This window comes from Arachis ipaensis, chromosome B7, assembly GCF_059453495.1.
Source record: "Arachis ipaensis isolate K30076 ecotype BB chromosome B7, ASM5945349v1, whole genome shotgun sequence".
Lineage (NCBI taxonomy): Eukaryota > Viridiplantae > Streptophyta > Magnoliopsida > Fabales > Fabaceae > Arachis > Arachis ipaensis.
The window spans coordinates 43,737,827-43,747,669 of NC_142442.1; the positions used below are offsets into that span (position 1 = coordinate 43,737,827).

Consider the following 9,843-nt stretch of genomic DNA (forward strand, 5'->3'; position numbering starts at 1 on the left):
GCATTTTGTTCAGAGTTCTCTGTCTGTTGCTGAGTTGATGATGGAAAAGGTTTGCTATTGCTAAACCTGTTTCTTCCACCATTATTAAAGCCTTGTTGGGGCTTTTGATCCTTCCATGAGAAATTTGGATGATTTCTCCATGTTGAGTTATAGGTGTTTCCATAAGGTTCACCTAAGTAGTTCACCTCTGCTATTGCAGGGTTCTCAGGATCATAGGCTTCTTCTTCAGAAGATGCCTCTTGAGTACTGTTGGATGCAGCTTGCATTCCATGCAGACTCTGAGAGATCATATTGACTTGTTGAGTCAATATTTTATTCTGAGCCAATATGGCATTCAGAGTATCAACTTCAAGAACTCCTTCTTCATAGGCGTCCCATTACTCACAGGATTCCTTTCAGAAGTGTACATGAACTGGTTATTAGCAACCATGTCAATGAGTTCTTGAGCTTCTGCAGGCGTTTTCTTTAGGTGAATGGATCCACCTGCAGAAGTGTCCAGTGACATTTTTGATAGCTCAGATAAACCATCATAGAATATATCCAGGATGGTCCATTCTGAAAGCATGTCAGAAGGACACTTTTTGGTCAACTGTTTGTATCTTTCCCAAGCTTCATAGAGGGATTCACCTTCTTTCTGTCTGAAGGTTTGAACATCAGCTCTAAGCTTGCTCAGCTTTTGAGGAGGAAAGTACTTGGCTAAGAAAGCCGTGACCAGCTTATCCCAAGAGTTCAGGCTGTCTTTGGGTTGAGAATCCAACCATAATCTAGCTCTGTCTCTTACAGCAAAAGGGAAAAGCATGAGCCTGTAGACTTCAGGATCTACTCCATTAGTCTTAACAGTATCACATATTTGCAAGAATTCAGTTAAGAACTGAAAAGGATCTTCAGATGGAAGTCCATGAAACTTGCAGTTCTGCTGCATCAGAGAAACTAATTGAGGTTTCAGCTCAAAGTTGTTTGCTCCAATGGCAGGAATGGAGATGCTTCTTCCATGTAAATTGGAATTAGGTGCAGTAAAGTCACCAAGCATCTTCCTTACATTATTATTATTTTCGGCTGCCATCTCCTCTGCCTGTTCAAAAATTTCTGAAAGGTTATCTCTGGATTGTTGTATTTTAGCTTCTCTTAATTTTCTCTTCAGAGTCCTTTCAGGTTCTGGATCTGCTTCCACAATAATGTTCTTGTCCTTGCTCCTGCTCATATGACAAAGAAGAAGGCACAGAAAAATAATAATAATAATGGAGATCCTTTATACCACAGTATAGGGATTCCTGTGTGAGTGGAAGAAGAGGGGGAGACAAAGAATGTAATATAATGGAAGAAACACAACTGTGAGGATTGGAAGAGAGGTGAGATGAGATGTTAGGATATGAATGAATAAATAGAATGAGATGGGGGAGGGATAATTTTCGAAAATTATTTTGAAAAAGAGTTAGTGATTTTCGAAAATGGTTTTTGAAAAATGTTAGAAATTTTTCGAAAATTTTTGAAATCAAAAATGAAAAATAAAAATAATTAGTTAATTAAAAAGAAATTTTTGAAAAAGAGGGAAGATATTTTCGAAAATGAGAGAGAGAGAGAGAGTTAGTTAGGTAGTTTTGAAAAAGTTAAGAAACAAACAAAAAGTTAGTTAGTTAGTTGAAACAAATTTGAAAAGATTAGAAGTTGGGAAGTTAGAGAAGATATTTTGAAATCAAATTTTGAAAAAGATAAGATAAGAAGATAATTTTTTTTTTTTTGAAAAGATATGATAGAAATTAGTTTTTGAAAAAGATTTGATTTTTAAAATCACAATTAATGACTTGATTCATAAGAAATCACAAGATATGATTCTAGAACTTAAAGTTTGAATCTTTCTTAACAAGCAAGTAACAAACTTCAAATTTTTGAATCAAAACATTAATTGATTATGTTATTTTCGAAAATTTGGTATAAAAAATAAGAAAAAGATTTTTGAAAAATATTTTTGGAATTTTCGAAAATAACTAAGAATTTTGAAAAAGATTTGATTTTTGAAAAAGATTTTGAAGAAGATAAGATTTTCAATTTGAAAATTTGATTTGACTCATAAGAAACAACTTGATTTTTAAAAATTTTTGAAAAAGTCAACTCAAATTTTCGAATTTGATGAGAGAAAAAGGGAAGGATATTTTTTTTTATTTTTGAAACTTTTATGAAAAACATGAAAATTATGCAATGCATGAAATTTTTAGATCAAAACATGTGATGCATGCAAGAATGCTATGAATGTCAAGATGAACACCAAGAACACTTTGAATGCCAAGATGAACATCATAGACACAATTTTGAAAACCTTTTAATGCAAAGAAAACATGCAAGACACCAAACTTAGAATTCTTTAATGCTTAGGCACTAAAAATTCAAAAATGCATATGATAAACATGAAAAGACACAAAACAAAAAATCATCAAGATCAAACAAGAAGACTTACCAAGAACAACTTGAAGATCATGAAGAACACTATGAATGCATGATATTTTCGAAAAATGCAGAATGCATATGCAAGTGACACCAAACTTATAATGTGACTCAAGACTCAAACAAGAAACAGAAAAATATTTTTGATTTTTATGATTTTCTAATTTTTTTGGATTTTTTTCGAAAATTATATGAAAAAGAAAAATAAGGATTCTAAAATTTTTAATATGAATTCCAGGAATCTTGCATTGTTAGTCTAAAGCTTCAGTCCAGGAATCAGACATGGCTCACTAGCCAGCCAAGCTTTCAAAGAAAGCTCTAGTCCAAAACACTAGACATGGCCAATGGCCAGCCAAGCTTCAGCATTTAACACCAGAGTATATTGATCTTGATAACAAATTGCTGTTCATCATTTATCAAGTATGTAACTTAGCTCTGATGGTTTGGAAGCCTCAGTCCAAAAGAATTTAGACATGGCTTTACAGCCAGCCAGGCTTCACATGCTTCATGAAACACTAGAATTCATTCTTAAAAATCTTGAATAAAATTTTTGAAAACATTTTTTTTTTTAATTTTTTTTTCGAAAACAGATGAGAAAATTTTAGAAATATTTTTGAAAAATTTTTGAAAATAAAATAAAAAGAAAATTACCTAATCTGAGCAACAAGATGAACCGTCAGTTGTCCAAACACGAACAATCCCCGGCAACGGCGCCAAAAACTTGGTGCTGTTGCCGGATCAAAAGGGAATCTGGCACTGATGTTACCGGACCAAAAGCTTGCCGAAAACTCAAAACAATCCCCGGCAACGGCGCCAAAAACTTGGTGCACGAAATTGTGATGTCCAGGCTCAAACAATCCCTGGTAATGGCTCCAAAGCTTGGTGCTTTGATCTTAATTCATAATTGTCACAACTTCGATACAACTAACCAGCAAGTGCACTGGGTCGTCCAAGTAATACCTTACGTGAGTAAGGGTCGAATCCCACGGAGATTGTTGGTATGAAGCAAGCTATGGTCACCTTGCAAATCTCAGTCAGGCGGATATAAACTAATCATGGAGTTTTCGAATAATAAATAATAAAATAGGGATAGAGATACTTATGTAAATCATTGGTAGGAATTTCAGATAAGCGAATGGAGATGCTTTTCGTTCCTCTGAACCTCTGCTTTCCTGCTATCTTCATCCAATCAGTCTTACTCCTTTCCATGGCTGGCTTTATGCAAGGGCATCACCGTTGTCAGTGGCTACATCCCCTCCTCTCAGTGAATCATATGCTCACGCACCCTGTCACGGCACGGCTATTCATCTGTCGGTTCCCGATCATGCTGGAATAGGATTCACCCTCCTTTTGCGTCTGTCACTAACGCCCAGCACTCGCGAGTTTGAAGCTCGTCACAGTCATTCAATCATTGAATCCTACTCAGAATACCACAGACAAGGTTTAGACCTTCCGGATTCTCTTGAATGCCGCCATCATTCTAGCTTACGCCACGAAGATTCTGGTTAGGAGATCTAAGAGATACTCATTCTAGCTTAATTCATGTAGAACAGAAGTGTTTGTCAGGCACGCGTTCATAGGGGAGAATGGTGATGAGCGTCACACATAATCATCACCTTCATCACGTTCTTGGGTGCGAATGGATATCTTAGAAGCGAAATAAGAAGAATTGAATAGAAAACAGTAGTACTTTGCATTAATCTTTGAGGAACAGCAGAGCTCCACACCTTAATCTATGGAGTGTAGAAACTCTACCGTTGAAAATACATAAGTGAAAGGTCCAGGCATGGCCGAGATGGCCAGCCCCCTATTGTCTAAGAACTATGCATTCCCAGATGATCCTAAGATCCTAAGGTGATCAAAAGATATCTAATACAATAGTAAGAGGTCCTATTTATAATAAACTAGTCACTAGGGTTTACATGAGTAAGTAATTGATGCATAAATCCACTTCCGGGGCCTACTTGGTGTGTGTTTGGGCTGAGCTTAAGTATAGCACGTGCAGAGGCCATTTGTGGAGTTGAACGCCAGTTTGGGCGTTCAACTCTGGTTTTGGATCCTTTTCTGGCGCTGGACGCCAGATTTGGGCAGAAGGCTGGCGTTGAACGCCAGTTTACGTCGTCTATTCTTGGTCAAAGTATGGACTATTATATATTGCTGGAAAGCCCTGGATGTCTACTTTCCAACGCAATTGGAAGCGCGCCATTTCGAGTTCTGTAGCTCCAGAAAATCCACTTTGAGTGAAGGGAGGTCAGAATCCAACAGCATCAGCAGTCCTTTTTCAGCCTCTGAATCTGATTTCTGCTCAAGTCCCTCAATTTCAGCCAGAAAATACCTGAAATCACAGAAAAACACACAAACTCATAGTAAAGTCCAGAAATGTGAATTTAACATAAAAACTAATGAAAACATCCCTAAAAGTAACTAGATCCTACTAAAAACATACTAAAAACAATGCCAAAAAGCGTATAAATTATCCGCTCATCAGCCCAGAAGCATAGTCAGTCCGTCCCTCAGGCTCTATAGGAATGAACTGCTCTGATACCATAATGTAACACCCTACCACACAAAGCTTTATGCCTAGGTCGTAAATCAACTGGTGAGGTATCATGACTTCTAAAAACAAAATACATACTTATATAAAAAAGAACATGATATACTAGGAGCCCATCAAAAAAGGACATAAGCAGAATCGCGTCACACTTAGAAAATGGTAATATACGTAGGCAGAATAACAGAAGCATATATATATGATTCAAAAATTATACATAACAACACTGGTCTTGACCTGCGAAGATAAGGCTGACTAGTTAATATAATACAAATCAAGAGTAAAATATAAACATAAATCCTATTTCTCCATGATCAATCTCTAGGAGGGGTATACAAGTTATAAAATACAACAGTGGAGATTATATATAAAATATTTTCATAAAATCAAAATCCCCAAAAGATAATCTTCACTTTTGAAAGCAGAATCTAAACGCTCAATAAGGTGCATCATGTCCAATACCTGTAAGATGAAAATTCCCGAAAGCAGAGACGATGTAAAGACTACACGAATCCTCTAGGCAATCCTAACACTTCAACAAACAGAAATCCAACCCTAGAAATATACTAAGCCATAAAAACAGTAAGGTATGCTAGACCAACTAACTGCACTCATGCTCATTTGGTTTTCATTCGACATTTCTCTCTCTAATAAACCTCAAGTCCTTCTCAAACTATCTCTTATTAGTTCTCTCACCTTTCACTTATCATGTTTCTTTCAAACCCAAGTTCTCCCCATATCATCTCAGCCTCCATATATACAAGGTCTCATAATAGAACAGTACCAGCAAACACAAGTAATGAAGTTCAAACACAACCAGATTCAATTACAGCAATTATAACAGAGAGCAGTTAAACAATAATGATCACAAAGGCAAACCACATATACAATAAACACACCCAATCAATGTCACATAGATGCAAATGATGTATGCCTGTCCTACTGGCCATGAGCTCACGCGTCGGTTATGTTGCCAGACCCAACTCGGATAAACGGGATTAAACCACCATCCTTATCCGTAGGTTCCATAAACAAGCGGGATTAAACCACCATCTTTGCTCAGAACACACAAGAGGGATTAAACTACCGTCCTTGCCTCCACAATAAGTGGGATTAAACAACCATCCTTACTGGGCACCTCGAACAAGCGGGATTACACCACCATCCTTGCTCGGGTTGCATTCACAAATCAATCTGCAAGCGGGATTAAACCACCATCCTTGCCCAACATAAAACAATATGCAAGCGGGATCACCCCACCGTCCTTGCTAAACAATTCACCCATACGTGAGCGGAATAGAACCTCCGTTCTCACTGCAGGCGGGATAAAACCACCAACCCTGCATATGCACAATAACCACAATAAGCGGGATCAAACTATCGTCCTTGCCGGGACAAAACTCTTTCAATAAACCAAATCCTTGGGATATAGTACCCGGCTCACTTTTAACCTCATCATAGTCACTCTCATCCTCAAGTTCTTTTAAGCACATAAACCCTTTCAATAAGACATTTCTCAATCTCATTCATTTCTCAATTTATATTCATTTATCATTCATCGCCAACATAACACTCCACCATATTTATATACGTTAACCCATCCACAGAGTTTCCAAAGCCTAGGTCACCGGCTCTAAACTCATAACAAAAATACCCCTTTTTAATTCACTTATTGAGTTCTCCCTTGATTCAAAATCTAAATATTAGCAAAAAGGTTTTAAATAAGTGTCACGGGAGTTTACAAGCTTGCCGGGAAGATAAAATAAGTAAAAATAGAGTTTTTGTTGAAAAAAGGGATTTGTGCACACGCACAGGTTGTGTGAGTCCGCACGCACCAGAAGGCTTTTCCGGCCGGTGCGTACGCATGATGTTGTGCGTATGCACAACTTGAAATACCCGCTCTATTCTGTGCATACGCACAGAGGTGTGTGTGGCACACATGACAGATTTTCAAATTTTTTACATCATAAAAATTAGAATTTTAACCATAACTTCCAACATTCATAACTTTCTCTACAAAATTCCAGGTTCAATAATCTTTATATCGTTTTAAAGCTCTCTTAGTTATCTTTAGTTTAAGCTAAAGTTCACTCGATTCTAAACTTCGAGGGCCAAGTTATGGCCCACCAAATTTGGTTAAAAACCACTTTTTACCAAAATTCTACATAACTCAATTGTTTACCATTTCTCAATCCAAATTTAAGTAAAAATAATATCAAAACCTTTTCCAAATATACTCACTATATATCCATTAATTCATTACTCTCTCTAACCATTTTCACACCTAATCAGGTAATTCAAACTCATCCAACAACTCTAAACTCAACACAAACCACATCAATGCTCTTCAAGTTCCATAAATTTACATCAACATCAATATTACCATTCAAATTTTAAACAATCACCATTACTTCGTATATCTAATCTTCATGCAACTAATCACCTTGTCCTCAATCCATACCAACACCAACATACGACTCACCCATAATCATTCATAAATCCTCATCATCGTTAACATAGATCATACTCACTACATCTCATTCAACATTCTATATTCTCATCATAATTCATACCCAAACTCAACACAATAAAATTCTCAATTATCAATCACAACTAAATTGTCATCAATCATCTCACTCAATAATTCACACTGATTACCTTCACTTACATCATAGGGGATTTTCTCACCCTATCATGGCCTCCGGCCAAATATCCAAATCAATTAACAATAAAATCAATAAATACCATTTACTATACAAGGTCACAATAATTCTCAATCAATGCACACATACATATAGCCATTCACTATCCACAACAACAACCAATTTCAATCCACACCTATCCTAGGGTCAACTAACCTAGGCATTCACATAACTTTACATAATGCCCACTCGAAACTCAAACCCGTACCTTGAATGTCGGTAGTTCCAACCTTCGAAGCCTTGTAATCACCAAACAAGAGCTCCACATCAAAACAATTCACACCGCTTGATCAACAATCCTACTCCACACCAACCAATATCAACAATTGCGCTATATACCACAAAAATCACAATTTCTCAACCTAGGTTTCATGAAATTGAAAAATCAAATAAGGAAAAGCTTCTTTTACCTCAACCCACACGAAATTGGGGTGAAACTCACAAGGAATCAATGCTAGAGTATCCCTAAACAACCAAAATCACAATAATTCAACAACCTAATAACCAAAAACGAAAATTTGTAAGAAACAGAAAACTGAGCAAAAAACTGAGAGTTCCTTACCACAAGGCTTAGATAGAATCGAAGAGGATGAGGATAGCTACGCGTGGCCGTAAACGGCTCATCAATCAGAGCTCCGAATCAAAAGTTACAAGTGAAACAAGATGAAGGTGAATAGTGCTCTAGGTTTTGCTTACTCTCTTCTCCTCTCTCACTGTGTTCTCTTTGAAAGGAGGGATGCATGAAGTATTTCTGTTCTGAAATAGATCTTTATATAGTGTGGGCTTGGGCCACTTGGGCTTGGTTCACTCGATTAAGCCCGTTCGCCCTTTGGACCAAAACTTTTAAGATTAGTGTTTAAATTCGTATTTTAAATATTTCTATCTTCTCAAATTATAAATTCTAAATTCATAATCTTATTCACTTATAATTAATTTATTCACGCAGTGCCAGACAAACTTAAGCTGGTACTACCGGTCGAATTACCAGTACACGTTTCTACGCGTATTTTAGCAGAAGACTACTTTTTCTCATTCAGAAAAATTCACTAAATCAAATTATCGTAGTTAAATCTTCAAATTCTTTAGTCTTGTTTTTTGACTCCGTCTAGACGCATTTTAACTATTTTAACTTGATGATTATTTATCCAATTAATCCTTTTATAATTTTCTCGGGTCTTACAGTTAGGATTATTTCCTGTCGCTTCAGGAATAGCATTTCCTATTCTGCCTCTACCTCACCCACGACCACGTCCGTGAGTCGATATCTGGTCCCTATACACACCAAACAAGTGATATCAGGTTGCACAGTCTCAATATCGCAAGTCTAGTGCTTTAAGTCCCAAATGCATGCTCATGAACGTTTATGCCACATATATCAGTTAGATATCCTAATAGCACATAAACACATACACAGAGAATACACAGAAGCATAGTCAGTCCGTCCCTCAGGCTCTACAGGAACGAACTGCTCTGATACCATAATGTAACACTCTACTACACAAAGCTTTACGCTTAAGCCGTAAAACAGAGGTGGTATGGTGTTACGACCTCTAAAACAAGATATATACATAATAGTTTCTGAAAAAGAGTAATATACGAGGAGCCTTGAAAAACGAGTAAAACAAAATCGCAAAATAAAAAGTGCAACGCTCAGAAAACGAGATTACTTGCATGCTAAGAAACCTAAAGATCATAGGTGTAACTAAACAAAAGAGAGCATAAAGAGTCAAGGATACAGAATGACTAGCTCCTAACTCAGCCTGCGAAGCCAAGGTTGGCCGGAAAATATTTACATACATATATACATATCCCCAAAATACCCAAAAGGAAAGATAAAACCTTATACTCTCCTTTAACCTCTAAGAGGGACAAAATAAACAAGTTTCTTGGAGAGAAAGCTAAGTACATATATACATAAGCTACATAGCAAAAGAACCCAGAAACCGCTCCACTTCAGGAATAGAGACGCCTAGCGAGGTGCCTCTCGACCTGCATCTGAAAACAACAACACAATATGGGGTGAGAACCGGAGGTTCTCAGCATGGTAAAGGTGTCACGCACATAATATATAAGGTCCTGGGAATGCCAGAGGCAATCCTAGAACGCCCACACTCAGTTATAAAACATAAATTCTAAACAGAAGCCATAAAA

General features: G+C 36.9%; 1 non-coding gene across 1 annotated transcript; it reads left to right on the top strand.

Moving 5' to 3' along the window:
* Positions 1–559: 559 nt before the first annotated feature.
* Positions 560–667, top strand: LOC148550989 (small nucleolar RNA R71). Its single transcript, XR_015893178.1, has one exon. It is a non-coding gene; the product is annotated as a small nucleolar RNA R71 (small nucleolar RNA).
* Positions 668–9,843: the final 9,176 nt, after the last annotated feature.